Consider the following 18,497-nt stretch of genomic DNA (forward strand, 5'->3'; position numbering starts at 1 on the left):
AAGATGTGCAACAAGAAGTGCCAAGGCACTAGGCTCGGCTGGGATTTGAACTCAGGATCTCCTGTTTACGAGACAGGTGCTTAGGCCAGTTAAGCCACAGCGGCTACGCCCAATTCCTGCAGGTCATGTGACTGAAAAGTAGCAAAGGGGCAAAAACTCACAGTAAAATAGAGGAAAACATGCAGAGGGATTGTTTAAAAATAATTGAATGTGTGTACCCTCTTCATATAACAACTTATCCTTCCCAAGTCATGATTTTGAGGAGTTTCCTGCAAACCTATATCATCCAAAACTCTGTAGGGGCTCAAACACACAACGTTTGAATGCCCACATTACTCAATCTAGACGTCCAATGCACTATCTATTGCGCCACAGAGCCTTGAAAGCTACTCATGTCCCTGTTCATCAGGTATGCGCCCAGTAGTGTTATCATATACTGTGTGTCAAAAGTTTGATTGATTTATGTACAGCTGTCAAATTTTCTGTCCACCCTCATTTCATCTTCTCAGTCTCAACCATCCTCAGTGGAACCCCTACACCTTTTTGTCTTATAATGAACCACATCTCCTTAGGAGCCCTCATCCTCTTATCTCTTCCCGAACGCAGGCCACGCCTCCACAGCGCTCAGCATCGAGTTGGGGGGTATGCGTACTCCGGCGGCTCTCCCACTTTCTCGCTTTATGGGGGTTAGCTCAGGGCTCAGACCGGTTTCCGAGTAATGAGATGTCATGCTGCATGTTGCTTTGTTTAAAAGTGAGTGCGACAACAAGAGGAGCACATCTAGGAATAGGGAGGAGGAACACCCATGTTCATCTCATACAAGTCCCAATATTTATGTACCTGGCTGCAGTTTCTATACTTTATTTGGTTGTAACAGGTGTCTTATTGTGCACTATATAAGGATTTGTCTTACCTGAAATAAATGAGTTTAAAGCTGGATGCCTTTGTGTCTAGTTCTTGTGCTCCCAGATCTGCAGAAGAATTATCTCACAACATCCAACCTATTTCTGATTTGATTTAAGGGTAATCCAAAACACAGAAAGAAACTGCATGTTCGAAAGGAACCTGAAGTTTAACAGGTATAAAGGGATTTTTATGGTTTTGTCACCACAATTTTGTAAGCCGCGGAATACCTTGAAACCGGTTATTGGCCCATGCCTAAATACAAGACGGCACTTGTTTGCTGCACACAGGGTTCTTGGTGGGGTGTAGGTGTGTGGGAGGGTGTTAAAGTTTGCCGGTGCAGATCCAGTGATAGTCATGTAGACAGAAATTAGTGACTTGAATCTGATACGAGCTTCAAGGGGTAGCCAGTGGAGAGAAATGAAAATGGGTGTCACATGAGCCCGTTTTGGCTGTTGGAAGATTAGGTGTGCTGCTGCATTTTGAACCAGCTGGAGCGGTTTCATAGCCTTTGCAGGAAGACCAGCATGAAGAGCATTGCACTAGACCAACCTTAAGATTTCATAGGCCTGGACAAGGAGTTGCGCAGCATGTTGGACAGGACAGGATTACCCCCCCTGGACAGGATTACCCCCCCTGCTTTTAAATAAAGCCTATCTCTGCAAGCCTGTTAGAAAATTAACCGATCAGACTTTGCACCCCTTCTGACGTAGGCAGCCGTACTTATTATAAAATTATCGCCCCTTTTTCTGAAGTTGTCCACCCATAATTCTGCCGCCATTTTTGTTTTCGCAAGCTACATGTGTGAATTAGTTCCGACACCATGGCAAAAGTAAGAAAAGCAGAACAAAGCATGCTTACTGTTCTGTTGTTGGCTGCACAGAGCAGCACAGAACACTGTTCCCAGCCTCACAGGAGACTACAGAGACATAGAGATTACAAGGATCGTCCTGTGTTCCGTTACTTTCACTTAGAGAAAACATGATGCATTTGTCTTGTGTACCTTAATTTATAGAAAGCAGTGTGCATGGTTTGTCAAGCAACGGGTTTGACGTGCTGCTTTCATTCACCTTTTGTTCTTCGTTGCCTGTAATCCTATGAGTAATTGTGAAAATGGCCGGTGGGTTGCAGGAGTGAAACATTCTGTACAAAACAGATTCGATACTATCACTTTTGTAATCCTCTGGGTGTGGATTATATTCGATTGAAGTTTATTTACATAGCGCTTTTCACAATGTGCATTGTTCCAAAGCAGCTTTTCAGGGGCAAACAGGAAAAACACAAAAAAGGTAAAACACAGCACAGTGCATGGTGTTTATAGAATGAGCAGGATCATTCTCATAAATAATATCTAATTAATGAATAAATAAATAAACGCAGTCTCCCCGTGAGTAAGCCAACACTGCCCTGCTGTGGCGAGGAACCCAAACTCCAATGATTGATTAATGGAGAAAAAACCTCGGGAGAAACCAGGCTCAGCCGGGAGGGCCAGATCCCCTCTGACGTGTCATAGAAAGAGGAAGGGGAGAGCCCACCATTCGCAACCCAGAAAGTCCCACTCGCCGAAAACCGTGCAGGTTCAACCCGGTCCCACTCCACGATTGACACCAGAAAACAGAGGAACAACCAGGGAAAACAGTAATGGCATGTTGTAACTTTATTCCTCTGTTGTCCGATATCGACCACAACACAAGGCAAAACGGGACCCACACAGCCCCAGCAAATGAATACCTCAACCACAACCAACGAGCCCCCTCACTCCCGACAAACACCCACCCAGGAACCTCCAATCAGGGCCACTGAATGCAGCTATAACTTCAAACTGCTGACATGTGATGTAAGTTTAGCATTAAATACCAAGTATTGTAATTTCAGCATTAATGTGACAAGTAGTCCGTCTTTGCTCTTGGTTGGGGATGAAGTGGTCTAAGCTGCGATGGTCCGATGGTCGTATTTCTCTTGGGTGGTGGTGGAATTGCCTTAGATGTAGCTGGGATGGTCAGTCAGTCTGCAGCTGTAGCTGACGTAATCTTTACTTGGGGATGGGCATATGTCGATCATCTGGACCTGGCTGAATTTCTTCCTTGCTCGGAATGGGCATCCCGAGGTGGAGGCAGAAAGAGAATAAACAGGGCCCTAAAACCGATCCATGAGGTAATCCATAATTTACTTGCGTGAGATTTGACAATTTCCCATTTAAATGGACATATTGATATCTGTATGTTAAGTAAGATCTTTCTTCCGTTCTCAGCCCAGTGCAATAGTCTCTGCAGGACTATGCTCGGGAGGTTGACGCCAGGAGGGCATCATTCCCCGAGGTGCTGGTGAGTGGCTACCTAATGGCTGGGATGGACAACCCACCTTCTTTTCCTGAGCGGGATGAGTTGGTTTATCAGCCGTTCCCACAGTTAGTGGAACGGCTGCAGCTTGTTACAAAGACTCCTCTCCCAGCTGTTTGGGTCCATCCCAGAGGACCATGTGGTGGGTACTCTCACCTTGGGGAATTCGACACCGTCCTCCTTCTCACCTCCTGTAGTCCCTCCGCCGCTGACGGACCTCGGTGGCAAAAGGTGGAAACAGGAATCCTGGGGGTCCTCTTCTGAGGCCTCCAACCCAGAGCCAGACGCGCCCTTCACCTCATTCCTCCAGCGGACCACCAGACAGGTGGGTCGGCTAAAGAAGAAGAGGCAACGGGGGCAGTTCCTATTGTTCCAAGTCCCAAAGATTTTTTGAGGGGCGGCGTATGGGCAGGACGGTCCGATCGGCCAGTTCGGCCGTCGGGTCCCCTCAGCAACCGGTACCCAGCCCGGTCCAGCAGCTTGTACCAAGCCTGGTCCAGCAGCTGCCAGAGAGCGCTGCCCAGCCGGCATTCCAGTCCGTGTCCAGTTCAGCCATCCAGCCGGTGTCCGCTCCAACCATCCAGCCGGTGTCCGCTCCAACCATCCAGCTGGTGTCCGTTCCGGCCATCCAGCTGGTGTCTTTTCCGGCATTCCAGCCGGGGTCCGTTCCGGCATTCCAGCCGGGGTCCGTTCCGGCATTCCAGCCGGGGTCTGTTCCGGCATTCCAGCCGGGGTCCGTTCCGGCATTCCAGACGGCGATCCAGTCGGCATTTCACCCAACGATACAGTCGGCCTTCCAGTCATGGTCTGCTCCGGCATTCCAGGCGGGGTCCAGCCCAGCAGTCCTGCAGGGGACAAGGACAGTTCCCCCCAGGACTTCCCCAGTCAAGCCCCCCGGGGCTCGGCCCCACAGGCTAAGACTTCCCCACCCAGTCCCACCCCTGGAAATCCCACCATGTACTCTTGTTTGACTCACCCCCCCTCCCTTGTTTGTTATTTTTGTTGTTATTTGGAGGTACAACAGTGAGCTTTCTTCTTCCATTCCCACCTGACAATTTAAAAACACATACAATAAGGATCTAGTATTGATGAACTTGTTAATTACTGTGTCGAGGCGCCGACCTAGGATCAGCGTCGCCTTGGAAACGGCATAAAAGCCGTGTGCTCACACCACTCTGGGTCCTGGTTAATTCGCACCCACCGCTGTCCTCGTTTGACCCCCAACGCGAGAGAGTGAGGGGACAGCGAGGGAGACACAAATTAGAATGACCTACCTGCACGAGCACGGACTTGCGGACTTTATATTACGAGCACCCCGGGTGACACCTTTTCTATTGTTTATTGTTGAGTTGTGCAATAAATGCCCCACTGGGGTTGTTCGTATCACCCTTCTGCCTGTGTCGTGTCTCTCACCTCGTTACATTACGATTTTCACTGAAGTGTCTTCTTACCCACATTCTATCAACACTTCCCAGTGCATTACTGTAAAAATGGGATGTAGCCTAGGCTCTAAGGTTGGAATGCAAAGAGAAATGTTCAATTATAATTATCCATTGAAATGACTTCCAATTTGCAGTAACCTGTACACAGCTATTCACATGTTTGTGTCTGTTCTGGTTGACAGTACACTGTAAAAAACAACCTATAAAATCTACTCTTGAGGTAACAATTTGCACTCACTTTAAAGGAGTATATTCTACCCCATATTTTTGAGTAAAGAGTACCTAAATTTATAAGTTATAACAAACTAAATTAAATTGGATCCATTTTACCTAATATATTATACAAGTAATTACTTAATAAAATTGGGTAATGTTTACCCTTTGACAGCAGGTATTGCTCTTCTACCTAGTTATTATTAGTAATATATAGCCAATATAAATAATTAAATGTTACTCATTAAGAGATGGTTGAATTTACTTAAAACGGTGAAAGGTCATTGCAATAAAAACATTTCAATGAACACTTTATTTTGTAAACACTGAAATCCTCTTACACTCAATTTCTAATAACATACCACATCACTTCTACAAATTACTCCTTACATTTCAAAATAAACATGGACTGCTGACACAAACATTTCATCTTTTAAACATTAAACACTAATGCAAGTGCAAAAGAGCCCTTCTACATTCGTATTCAAGTGACACAGAACTATTGCAAACTCATTTAAATAAAATATAAATAGTTTCCGCTGGATGTCAAAATATACATTCATAGCAATATTCTTATTCTTAACATCAATTTCAATTGAGATACAAGTCATCGTTGTAATTCTTGAACATTTTCGATCCAAAAATGTCTTTGTTGGCTAAAGCAAATGTACAGTAAAAAAAGCGTATTCCCTAATCTTACGTTTAAGGGTTTAAACCTTCTTGAGGGGGTTTGCTCCATCAAGTTCCAAAAAAAGCTTTTTTAACATTTCAAAACTGTACTTCAGGTTTCTAGGATACTCTATGTTCAGTGCATAGTTCATTCCCATCAACAGTATGCATGCTGTGGTTCTGATTCCACACCGGCTCAAAACTTTGCTGCCTTCCATTACTATAGACACATCAGCTCAGTTTTGGGATTATGCATGACCAGCACTTTCATTTAATGGTTTGTTTGCTTCTGAATTTCTCCTACCAGTTAAAAATAAAAAAAATGCATGTCAATTTCCACATTAGTTAAATAAACAGTATTCACATATCCTCTTATGTTGTGAGTGCTGTCTCCATTACAAATCCACGATAGTCACCACCTACATTATCTAATGCTAGACAATCAGAAAAAAAACAATCTAAGTGCACAGGTTTAAACATTATAATGATCTACAGCAGTTTAATGTAAGAAACCTTTTCAAGAAATTGAACGTACTTGGGTGCAAAAGAAAGTAAGAAGATTCACATGAACAGCCGTGAATTACAGCTGATACGGCTCCTAATAGGTCTTTTTCTGCAACTCGTCAGCGCCTCACTGGTGCTGATAACAACACAGCGCCACCTTTGTGGCGTTATGCCGCAACTGCATTTATAAATGACAGGCTGTTGAATGCACCCGACATAATTTTGGCGAGAGTCTGAGGCGGCACGCATTTTTTTCGCTGTACGAATCGCCTAACGTTACAGGCAGAGGCGATTCAAGGTTTTCACTATTAGGGGGCTCAGCCTCCAATGAGGATACATACAGTATATATAAACCCACTCCTTAAGCACCACATATAACGTTACATTACTTAAAATAGTCCCTGTCAGCCTGTGGCGACGAGAAAATAGGGGTATTACACAGAGTCGTAACTTTTTTTAAACCCAAAGAAGAAAATAATGGTAGAGTTAACACTTAAGTTAGTACACATTTGCTTAAATGATGATATAAAGAAGTTGAACTAAAACTTACCGTAGGCTCCACAAATCCTGTCATCGAATCTGAAGAGGATGCGTCACGTGATTCCTGATTTCCCGTCGGGGCGTTGATGCATGCGGCCTCCGCAGTCTCATAGCTAATAACACCGTCAAGAATCGTTTTTTACAGTGTACAGTGTACCTGGTGCCTTATAAAGCAGCCACCCTCCAGTAAGTGACCTCATCTAGTAAGTGACCTCATCTTCGGAAATTCAGCTTCAAGGAGGTTGTATAACTAAAGAAAACAGAAAACAGAGAAAGGGTCCCTAAAAAAGTAGAGATTGACCGATACATCGTTTTCCGATCATTTTCCCGATATTTAATCAATATGAGGGGAGACGCAACAGAAACGAAAGCGTTCACAGGTTATGTATACTCACTTGCAATATTAAAACACTTATAGTTAACATGAGAACAATTAATGCACAAATGAGATGTTAAATATAATGCCTGATATGTAGTTTATGCAGCTTCGCTAATAGAGACAAACTCACAGTCCCATTGCCTAAGCTATCAATTCCTCCCCCAATAAAGACGTAACTTTACATGAACTAAATGAAACAGCCATGAATTAATTTATGTTTGGGAATAAAAGAGCGGAATTTATTTACCTTTGTTGTGAAGGGTTTTATATATTTTATCTGGGTTCTATATGTTTTATCTAAGGGTTTATATCAATTACATTTTCTGAGTGTGTTTTTATATGATTATTACTTATTATTGCTTACCTTATATAACATTGCATTATTTTACTATGTTGAGTAGGGTCTCAAAATATTAGTGCAAAATGGTATTTTCAACAGAATGTGGGGGTTGTGTGTGTGTGTGCAGCATTCCAGGCAGGAAAGGAGGACAGGAGAGTATGCTACACATCAACGCACATACCCATACACCAGGGGTCTAAGAAACAAAGTTTATGTGGAAACTGGGTGGGGGAAGTGTGTTATCTTGCAGGTAGTAAAAGAAGAAGGGAGTAGTCTACGAAAATATCAGATGAAGCATCACTCCATTGGACACAAAGAAAGCAGCAAATGTGGAGGCGCTCAGGGGTTGGCCACGGTCCGAAGCAAGCTGGAAGATACACCCACACATACACATATAAAAATGTTGTAAACCATTGAGGCGGGGCAGAATCTCTGTAAAAGACATTGTGTCTGAGATTGTCCAGCGCGCTGTTTCTGATCAATAAACTTCAACATTTGTTAGAGTTATTTGAGCTGCCTTCCTCTTCAATTTTTGACCACGCAGGACAGAAAAGTCCATCAGTTGTCAATGCTCATCATTCATATTGCCGTTCACTCACCGGGTTAATGCTCATGAAGTTTTAGCATAGTCTCCATATGTAGCTAACTTTTTAACAAGATTAACTTGTTTAAAACCCCCTAAGTTATACTTCCATCGACTATATAACCATTACTTCACTAATAAACATTTAAATAAATAGAGCCCTGTGAAATTAATTATTCATTATCTCCACAAGCGATCGAAGTTTGAATGTAACGTTAGTAATTGCATATACAAACAGTGCTTTGTCCGCATGTATTTAATAAGGCTGACAAAAATATTATTAACGTAACAACCTGTTAAGATATGCAATAATTTATATTCCGTTGTGTGTGTTACTTTCATGACAATGTATTATTCCATCAGTGTTTCCCATACAATGCATTTACTTATTCGGCGTCACATTTTGTAATGTTTTTAACCATGTCGCTACCCGTTCCAAACAGGTGTTACAAAATGTTCTGTTACTCGTGATATTTTGTGACCGCAGTAGGCGCTGTTGTCACTGTCAAAAATTCTCTACGCAAGAATGAAAATTCGGGCGAGAATACGTTTTGTGCTCGTGCGCATCTTTTTAATCTTGTGCAATAACGCGCTTTGTTCTCGTGCACGTTACTGTAAGCGGGCTTTTCGGAAAGTCTCTTGAGAGTGCTGACGTGAGTGACTGAACACGCGATTGAACTGTACAATCAGCTTCATTTAATTCATATACTGATTGCGTTTGGAATTATTATGATTGCCATGGTAATTGTTTTATAGCCAATATGTAGGTGTGTGTGTATGTGTAGATATATATATTTACAAACAAAGTGAAAAGACACACACATATGTGTATGTGCGTGTTCACTTTTACCCTAATAATAGTTCAGCAATCACGACAATTCTAAACATTGTCCATTTTAGAAACATGAACATAAATGAGCTTTGTGTTATAGATGCATGCATTATAGGCTATAAAATGTACAGTTAAAATAAAATGTCTGTTTATAATGTACAGAGTAACCTTGTAGTCCTACAGCAGGTCACCATATCTCACAATGCACTGTAACGGGCTAAAACAATCTGTTACCTTCCACTGTTTTACACAGAATAGCCTTATGGTTCTCCATATTCATTCTTTTGACATCTAATGCCTTCTATGTCTTATCCTGAAGAGCACCATTTAGACTGAGAGACTATTTAAAGGTTCAGGAAACATTTGCAGGTGTTTTGAGGTAATTTGCTTATTTCTGAGACACTGGTTTTCATTATTTGCCATTATCATCATATTTATCAAAATAAGGCCTTTAAATATTTCACTCTATGTGTAATGAATCTATATAATATATGGGTTTCACTTTCTGAAATGAGTGACAATTTTTTTTAGCTTTACATGTATCCAAATTATGTATGGAACGTTTTTAGAACGTTCTTTTTTGGTTCCCAATAATAACCAAATGGGAACCAACATTAGGGGAACGTTCTGTGTTTGCTTTTGTTAACTTCATTGTAATGATAATAATTTATTATTAAAGATGTTGTCGATTTAGTGTTGGACAGTGTTTTGTATATGCATTGAAAACAGTTTAATGTATGTTTGTATTTTTTTATGAGCATTTAAAAACTATCTGGACCTCTCTGACCTCATTTTTCAGTCACTTTACAACGCACTCACTCAGTGTCCTCACAGGAAAATGAGTGAACATTGTCCCAATGTGAACTGAACCGGGGTCCATAGTGTCCGAATCCGTGTAAACCATATACTGATTCACAACCTCATGGACTAGATAGCTGATTGAAATTTCCATATTGCCTTTCAGGGCCTTCATCAGAAAACGTGGGTGCCAAGTTTCCAGGTGGACAGCCAACACAGAACCACACACACTACAGAAGGATGGTTCCTCCTGTGGAATATTTGTTCTTAAAGTAAAAACACTTTTTGTTTATCATTCTGTGTCTACCATTCTGTGTCTACTTTGTTGTTTAGTGGTGGCATAAGGAATACCGTTTCCGGGTCCAAGCATTTATTTATCTCAAGCGAGGCTAAAGCTTAAACAGCTGTTAATGAGCACTGTTTACTCACAGGCTCACAGAATCTCCGACATCAATATTTGAATACATTTTGAAAAATTAATCACAGACTGGCCATGTGGGATTTCATGTGAAAATAAAGGTTGTTTTGAATATATGTACTTTTTGGAATTTATGAAACTTTCTCATATATAACATTATAAGTATGCAGAGAAAATATTTGCTGAAGAGCCTCTTCAATTTTCGAATGACCCCTCTGGGGTTGAAGAGTACAGAAGACAGGTGGCGATGACACTTCTAAACGAGTCAGGTATTATTTGTTTACTTCTGTGATTTTCATGATATCATATATTATTTAAATGATTAACAGATGAAACCCATTACTAAGTTGTATGAGGTAAAAAAAAAAAACTCAGGAGAACCCAGGCCCAACCAGGGGATTCCAGTTCCCCTCTGGCAAAAGCTGCTGCCTCTGCACAAGCTCAACAGTGCTTGCACAACAAGGCTAAATAAAAAATAAATAAACTTACGAATAAGGTAAGTTATAGATTTAAGATTAACAATCTAATAGTATTTGAAGTGTTGTAGAAAAATCGTGTCAAGTTGCCGCGTCCTTTATCCAGCTCTATCATCTCAGCTCTTGTCAGGTCATCGCTTCCCATTCTCAGCTCTGCCATCAGGTCTGGGCATGAACTGCATCCTGCAGTAACCTTGGAACAAAGAGACAAGACTGGCTGAGAGTAGAGTACTGTTCTGCACTCCTTGATGCAACAAGTACATCATTTGTTGTTGGATGTTTTCCTGGTTCCGGTTGATCTAAATAATGCAGCCTAAATCCTCTTTGGAGTAATATTTTGGAAGTGTAGTGTATGCAAGATTAAAAAGATGTGTCTTTAGTCTAGATCTAGTGCAGGGAATTTAGATGTTTTGTATTTGAAAAATAATCCATACTTTGTGCAAGAGTATCGATAACGTCTCGCGGGCTGGAATGTCGCGATACATCACCATATCAATTTTTTTCACACCCCTACTTTTGATCATGAGAGAACACTATAAGATCAGTGAGTTTGAGTACTTTTTGATTGAAACATTTGTTATAACAGGATACAAATACAAACTAAATCTACATCATATCTGCGTCACACACAGACATCAAGAATTAGTGTATGAACCTCAATAATGGTTATGATCATAAAAAAAACTGCAAAGCATGCTGGGTAACACCATAGTGCAAAACTCATTCATTATTCCCAGCATGCATTGCGGTTTATCTGAATTAGTCTGTTGATTGTCACCATGGAGGTTCATGGACAAATTCTTGATGTCTGTGTGTGTTGAAGTTATGCTATAGATTAAGTTTTCACAAATGTTTCTATCAAAAATAACTCCAACTCAATGATCTTATGGATTTCTCTCATGATCAACAGTACAGCACTAAACCAGATGAATCTGGTTGAATCAGACCAAAATTCTCGATTAGTTTCTCACAGCATTGCCAAAACAAATGTACTTTAAAACCACACAAATACAGCATGCTAAAAAACAACATACCAATTTCAAGGGTCAAGAGCCCAACTCAAGAAATTACTGATCACCATGATGGTGATTTTGTTAGCTGGGAACGTTCTTTTTCTTCTATTTTCACATTTTATTCCATATCTATCACTTTTGCTATTTGTTTAAGTTATATTTATTCTTGCATATTGTCACCAGATCTTCACAAAATGTGTGTGAAAGAGTGAGTTGAATATAAGAATGTAATATTTTACTTTATAATCTGTAAACCCGTATGTGAGAATCTGGATTTCGTCCTGTCCTCTACAAATATTGCATCTGTGTTTAATACAAAGTTCATGCCTTTCATTCTTGTTGTTTAACCTCGTTGAAAGTTCTATCATGTCATGCTGTCTTATGTTGATATAAGTATCTGTTGTTCTCCATATCAAGGTTCCTAATGATGCCTATGGACGATTGTTCTGTTATTGTAATATTGAATATGTAATCATATCTGATTGTTCAGGAGGAAAGACTAAACAGAAAGTCTGGTGATTTTCCACCGCTTTGGTGGTTTTATATGACACCTCCTGGTTTAAACTTATAAATATTAGTCCGAAAACAATAAACATTGGACTCTGATTGAACAAGCACTTGTGTCTGTGTCAAACTTTGTCTCCAGGCCTGAAACTCTGTGTGTTCCGTCGACTAGACTCTTCAACCGTAGAATATTGTTAGACAAGGGGACATAAGAAGTTTACATTCTTTCACCGTATAAATTGAGTGTACTAAAACGTTTTAAGGAAGCCGATAACTCTAAAAAGGTTAAGCTGGTCCAATTTAAATTTTGCTGCTAACAAAAGTGTATAAAATTATCAGTTGGATCAACTTAAAAGAATAATTCAAATGGCAACACTTAGAAAAATTAAGTTGGTCCAACTTAAAAGTGTGATGAACTGGGCTTGTTTACTCAAATTTACTGACACATTTCCCAGATGTGATGGCAAGGCTATGCGTATAGTTTGTATAGCCTTGGTATTGCGTTTTATGATGTATGACCATACCTTTGAACCTTTTTGCCTTTTTCATGAAGGAATCCTCAGAGAAATTTAACAAACAAACGCCCACATGAGCTGGAACGTCTTTAAAAATAAACTACGCATTCCTTATTCAGAAAGAAGATTATGCAGCGACAGTATTCTTCCACAACCAGGGATGGCACAATATTTAGCTATCCTTAAGGGCATATTTGTTTTTTGCTTGCTCGCTCTTTCTGGTTCCGCTCCACTTGTGTTACTTCAGAATTGCCATGCGCGAAACATGGGGGCGGGGTTAGAGAAGTAGTCGTTGATATTCTTTATTTGTAGATGCGGTCTTTAACCTATCAATGTCATGATAGGTGCATTTCAGAACCTGCAGTTTGCTGGGCCCAGTGTCAATAACAGATGTAATCTGAGTAACAAGGTTTTTTTTTCAGTTCTAACACTTAAATGATGTTCGCATGAATACGATTCCCTCTTTTATAACAAAAGCTCGGGTTAAAATTGTGATTTTTATCCATGCCTTCTTAAAAAAAAAAAATTCAGCTCATCCAACAAAAGAGGGCTTTGCACGAAATTCTGAGTAGACTGAACTTAAAATTATTAGTTACATCAGCTGCTCTGTCAAACTGTGAAATGTAATAAATTGACTTTATTAATATTTGTAACACACCTCCATAAAATGGTTTCCAGGCTTTTCTTACTGTTGAAAATGTTTCAGTTCATAAATGCACAAGGATTGTGTCTAAATAATGTTCCCTTTCTGTCGGTCTCTTGACGTTGTGTCGAGAACGACAGATGGGGTTCGCCCTTGAGAACCAATCAACTCTGACTACTATAGAAAAGGCCAATAAAATTTGGCGAATGAAATTTGCATGCCGGGCTCCGCCCCCGGATATCCGGTATAAAAGGAAGCCGGCGTGCAGCATTCATTTACCTTTTGTTCTTCAGAGCCTTCGCTCATGACTACGAACTGAACGAATTCAATGAATTCTTCGTCTTCTTCTACTGCCGGATCTACGACGTGTAGCAGCGGATCGTCCCTACCTGCAGCGACCTTCCCCTGGGCGTCTCGGCAGTTCCGAGGGTGTGAGATTTATCTAAAAGTCCTTTTCAGGACTGACTGAGCATTCTCCAGCGCGGCTGTTCTCTTTGGTGCGGAAAGGAATGGACACGATCACTGCATTAGGTGTGTGGGCGTCAAGCACACTGAAGCAGCGTTCGTTGACACATCTGCGCGCACTACGGGCAGATTGTCATTCAGAAGTTGCGGTCACGGGTGGCTGTCTTCCTACGGGAACCAGCCACCATTTCGTCTGCTACCCGGGCGGTGACATCTGTGGCTACGGCCCCGATGACCACCCACGTTAGCAGCGTTAGTGATATGGGGAACTCTGCGAACGTAAACCCGCCAGCTAAGTGCTCACGGGCCGATCGCACCCCGATTCGCTCTTCTGAACGTTCCCCAAACGGCAGTGGCATACCGTCCGGATTCTCACGCACACACATCGGGAACGATGTGTGACGTAGATGAGATGTCGCTCGCAGCATCGGAGGGAGACTGACATCCGACTCTGACGAATCCGAGCTCCACCCCCAGCGGTCGAGTTAGGAGGAAGCAGAAATGTCATTCATGCTAACCCGGGGTTCCGGAGGTGCATGAGGAGCTGTGTAAAACTTGGAGCGCTCCACTCTCGGACCGCTCCAGTGAAAACCAGCTCCACCTCCCTTACTTCCCTCGATGGTGGGGCAGCCAAGGACTGCGTCGAGATCCCCCGAGTGGAACGTCCGCCCGCGGTGCACCTGTGCCGCGGACGGCTACCACCTGGGGGGAATCGGCCACGCCTACGGTCCAAAGCACGTAAGACTTCGGCATCACTGGTGTCGCCAGGCCAAGGCGTTGAGAGAGCCCCACGAGGGTAAGGCCGACCTGGGTATAATGCAGGATCTCCGTGCCGCCGCTGACAGCGCTCTACGGGTGACTTAGGCGGCGGCACGGGCCCTGGGTCGGACGATGTCCATGGTAGTGGTCCAGAAGAGACACCCCCGGCTATACCTTGTGCAGAAGAGTGATACCAAGGAAGTCCGCTTTCTTGATGCACTCATCTCGCAGGGTGGGTTGTTGGTAAAGACCGTCGAGGACTGCGCTCAGCAGTTTTTGACTGTGAAGCAGACAGTGGCAATTAACCACATTTTTCTCACCGCGACTCGGCCGCCTGAAGGGCGTCTGCTTCCCTGCAACCCAGGACCCCTTCGACATCGATTCCGGTTCCTGTGCCCCCACAGGCGGCACCCCGGAAGCAGAGGTCGAGGGGGAAACCTCCACCCCGTCAGCAAACTTCTCACAAGAAGGGACACTGACGGGAAGACTCCAGGGAGAACAACATCGGGCCCGAACCATCACAGCCACGGCTCTGATCGGTCGGCACGTGACGACTCCTGCCTCGTCACCAAAGCCGGGCCCTTTTCAGGGCCTGGCGCCCACTTACTCACAGAGTTTTTCGGTCTCCCCGGGTGTACTTGCAGCCGGTCCCACACTCCACTGGACTGTGCTCGGCGAACCGACCTCACGCCCTGGCTAGGCGTGAGATCGTACACATACGACAGTTGTCACCACTCTCAAACCGACAGTGCGTGCCATTGTCCCGCCAGGCAGGTAAAAAGGCGGAGCCATCCTTCCCTCCGGGGACCCCCCGCGACAGATGGTTAGCTCCGCCAGCCGACGAACCACCCCCCGTGGAAATGATGAAGCAGACTGCCCCCTTGGTCACCCTGTACAGTCCCTGGGAGCTCAAGAGCTGCCCACATTGTCTCGCTGGCTAATGCGGGTGGTCCGTCTTGGTTACTCGATCCAGTTTCCCAGAGACTTCTGGCAAAACAGGCATCGAGTTCGTCCAAAATCAAGACGTTCAGTGGGTCACAACCTGCACTTCATCATTCCCTAGAAAGACGGCGGGTTGCCATAGGTCTGCGTACCCTGAACAAGCACCTTCACGAGTTGCCGTTCAGATGCTCACGCAGAGGCGCATCCTGACATCTATCAGGTGTCAGGATTGGTTTGTGGCAATCGACCTGAAGGACGCTTACTCTAATGTCTCGATCCCCTCGACACTGCCCCGTTCCCATGGTTCGAGTTCGAGGGGTGGGCATATCAGTACAGAGTCCTCCCTTTCGGTCTGTCCCTGAACTATCTCCACGACTGGCAAACACTCGTGAGATCTGTTCTGTATACAGAGGGACCTGGTGCTCCGGCATCTAGATCGATTGGGATTTCAGGTCAACCGAGAAAAGAGCAAACTCTCCCCAGTGCAGAGCATCCTCTTTCTCGGTATGGAACCAAACTCTGTCACCATGTCGGCACAGCTGTCCGCAGCACGTGCCAAGTCAGTGTTGGAACTGGAGGCTCCTGGGACACATGGCATCCTCCGCGGGGGTAATACCCCTCGGGCTGATGCACATGAGACCGCTTCAACACTGGCCACAGAGTCAAGTTCCGAGGACAGCGTGGCACACCGGCAGCAGGTGCATGGTGATGACGCACTGCTGCCGACGCACCCTAACCCCTTGGTCTTCCATGACCTTCCTCCGGGCGGGGGTTCCCCTCGGGCAGGTTACGAGGCACGTCGTGGTGACGACGGACGCCTCGCTGCAGGGGTGGGGTGCAGTGTGCAACGGGCACGCAGACGCGGGGCGCTGGACGGGCCCCTGTCTGCGCTGTGCAATTGCCTAGAGTGGTGTACGCTCACGGTAACTAACACAACTTGCCCGACGCCTCCTCCTGTGGAGTTAGCAGGTGATCCGCTCCCTGCGGGCCACACACATCCCAGGCAGACTGAACCAGACAGCGGACACGCTCTCTCGTCAGTATACGCCTTGCGGAGAGTGGCGACTCCACCCCCGGTCCAGCTCATTTTGGGTGTTGTTCGGACAGGCACAGATAGACCTCTTTGCCTCCCATGACACCACCCATTGTCTGCTTTGGTACTCCCTGACCGAGGCCCCCCTCGGCACGGATGCCCTGGCGCACACCTTCCCCCCCCAGGAGCCTCCTTGCACAAACACTGTGCAAGGTCAGGGAAGAGGAGCACCAAGTGTATTGGTTACACCACACTTGTCTAACCGCACTTGGCTTCAGAGTTGATGCTCTGAACAGCGACTCCCCCTGAACCATTCCCCTGACAGAGGACCTGCTCTCTCAGGGGAAGGACACGTTCTGGCATCCCAGATCAGACCTCTGGAACACCCATGTCTGGTCTCTAGACAGGACGAGAAAATCCTGAGATGGCTACTCCCCCTCTATGGCTGAGACCATCACCCAGGCTAGGGCCCCATCTACTAGGCGGTCACACACCTCTAGAAGGCGCCTCTTCTCGTCCTGGTGTCTCTCTCTCTCAACGAGAAAAGACCCACTGAGGTGCTTGATCAGGATTGTGTTCCCCTTCTCTGCACTCCCCCTCTATGGCTGAGACCATCACCCATGCTAGGGCCCCATCTACTAGGCGGTCACACGCCTCTAGAAAGCGCCTCTTTTCGTCCTGGTGTCTCTCTCTCTCAACGAGAAAAGACCCACTGAGGTGCTTGATCAGGATTGTGTTCCCCTTCTCACAGCAGAAGGGGAAGGCTGTCTCCAAGCAGAGTCTGGCGCACTGGGTCGTGAATGCCGTTACGACGGCATTTCGATCTCAGAATCTCCAATGCCCATTGGCAGTGAGGGCTCACTCCACCGGAGTTTAGCCACCTCCTGGGCACTGGCAGAAGCACCTCTCTAGCAGACATCTGTAGAGCTACGGTTGGGCTACGCCCAAACACCTTCGCAAGGGTTAACAACCTTCGCGTAAACCCGGTGTCAGCCCACGTCCTGCGTGGCGACATGTAGGACTGGCATCCGGGGGGGCGTATGCCTGCGAAAGCACCTTCCCACCCTCCAAGAGGTTGGGTCAGTGTGCTATCTACCCTTTTCTTCTTACCCAAACACATGGCTAAGAAAATTGGTACCTCACCAACCTTCCTTCTTACCCAGACACTGGTTAAGAACAGGCATTCCATCCATCACTAAGCAAGCACCTCCTGGGGGTGGCTGGGCAGAGCAGCCTTCCCCCTTAGGCCGGGAAACCTTATGACCTATCACAGATAGTTCTAACCGGACCTGTGCTATCGGACGCAGTAACACCCCCACCGTGGGCTGTTCCGTCTGTTTTACCCTCATGACAATGGTTCCCACACATGGTAACCCATGAGCTTCCCCAGGTGGACCTCCACCTCGCGGTACTACCCAGTCCGCCCGTTCCATGCGTTCTCCTCCAAGGACGAGACCATATCATATCTCCACCATATTCCTCCCCACGGGTAGGAGGTGGCCTCTGCAGCGCTTCTCTGATTAAGAGTTGCGCTTTTCCCGGTGTAAACCCGAGCCGGACGGCCTCTCGCCTGTAGAGAGCTAAGCCCCCTCCGTGAAAGGTTACCGGTCAGGGCTGTACCCATCTTACTCCCAGAAAGCTCTGGAACCCCCCGACCACCACACTGGAAGGTTACAAGTTTCACGAAAGCGTCGAGCTGACACGCCCAGGCTTGTTACCGTCGCTTCGCTGAGATTGTGACGCGATACAGCGTTTGTGGCGTTTTCCATAGATAACCCCATCTGTCGTTCTCGACACAACGTCGAGAGACCGACAGAAAGGGAACGTCTTGGTTACGTATGTAACCTCAGTTCCCTGATGGAGGGAACGAGACGTTGTGTCCCTTATGCCACAAACACGTATCGTATTCTGCTGCAGTCGTGAGAGGATCTCAGGCTCTTCAGAACAAGAGGTAAATGAACGCTGCACGCCGGCTTCTTTTATACCGGATATCCGGGGGCGGAGCCCGGCATGCAAATTTCATTCGCCAAATTTTATTGGCCTTTTCTATAGTAGTCAGAGTTGATTGGTTCTCAAGGGCGAACCCCATCTGTCGTTCTCGACACAACGTCTCGTTCCCTCCATCAGGGAACTGAGGTTACATATGTAACCAAGACGTTTTACTGACACCCTTAGACATCAACACTC

Source organism: Triplophysa dalaica, chromosome 5 (genome assembly GCF_015846415.1).
Source record: "Triplophysa dalaica isolate WHDGS20190420 chromosome 5, ASM1584641v1, whole genome shotgun sequence".
In the NCBI taxonomy this organism is placed as follows: Eukaryota; Metazoa; Chordata; class Actinopteri; order Cypriniformes; family Nemacheilidae; genus Triplophysa; species Triplophysa dalaica.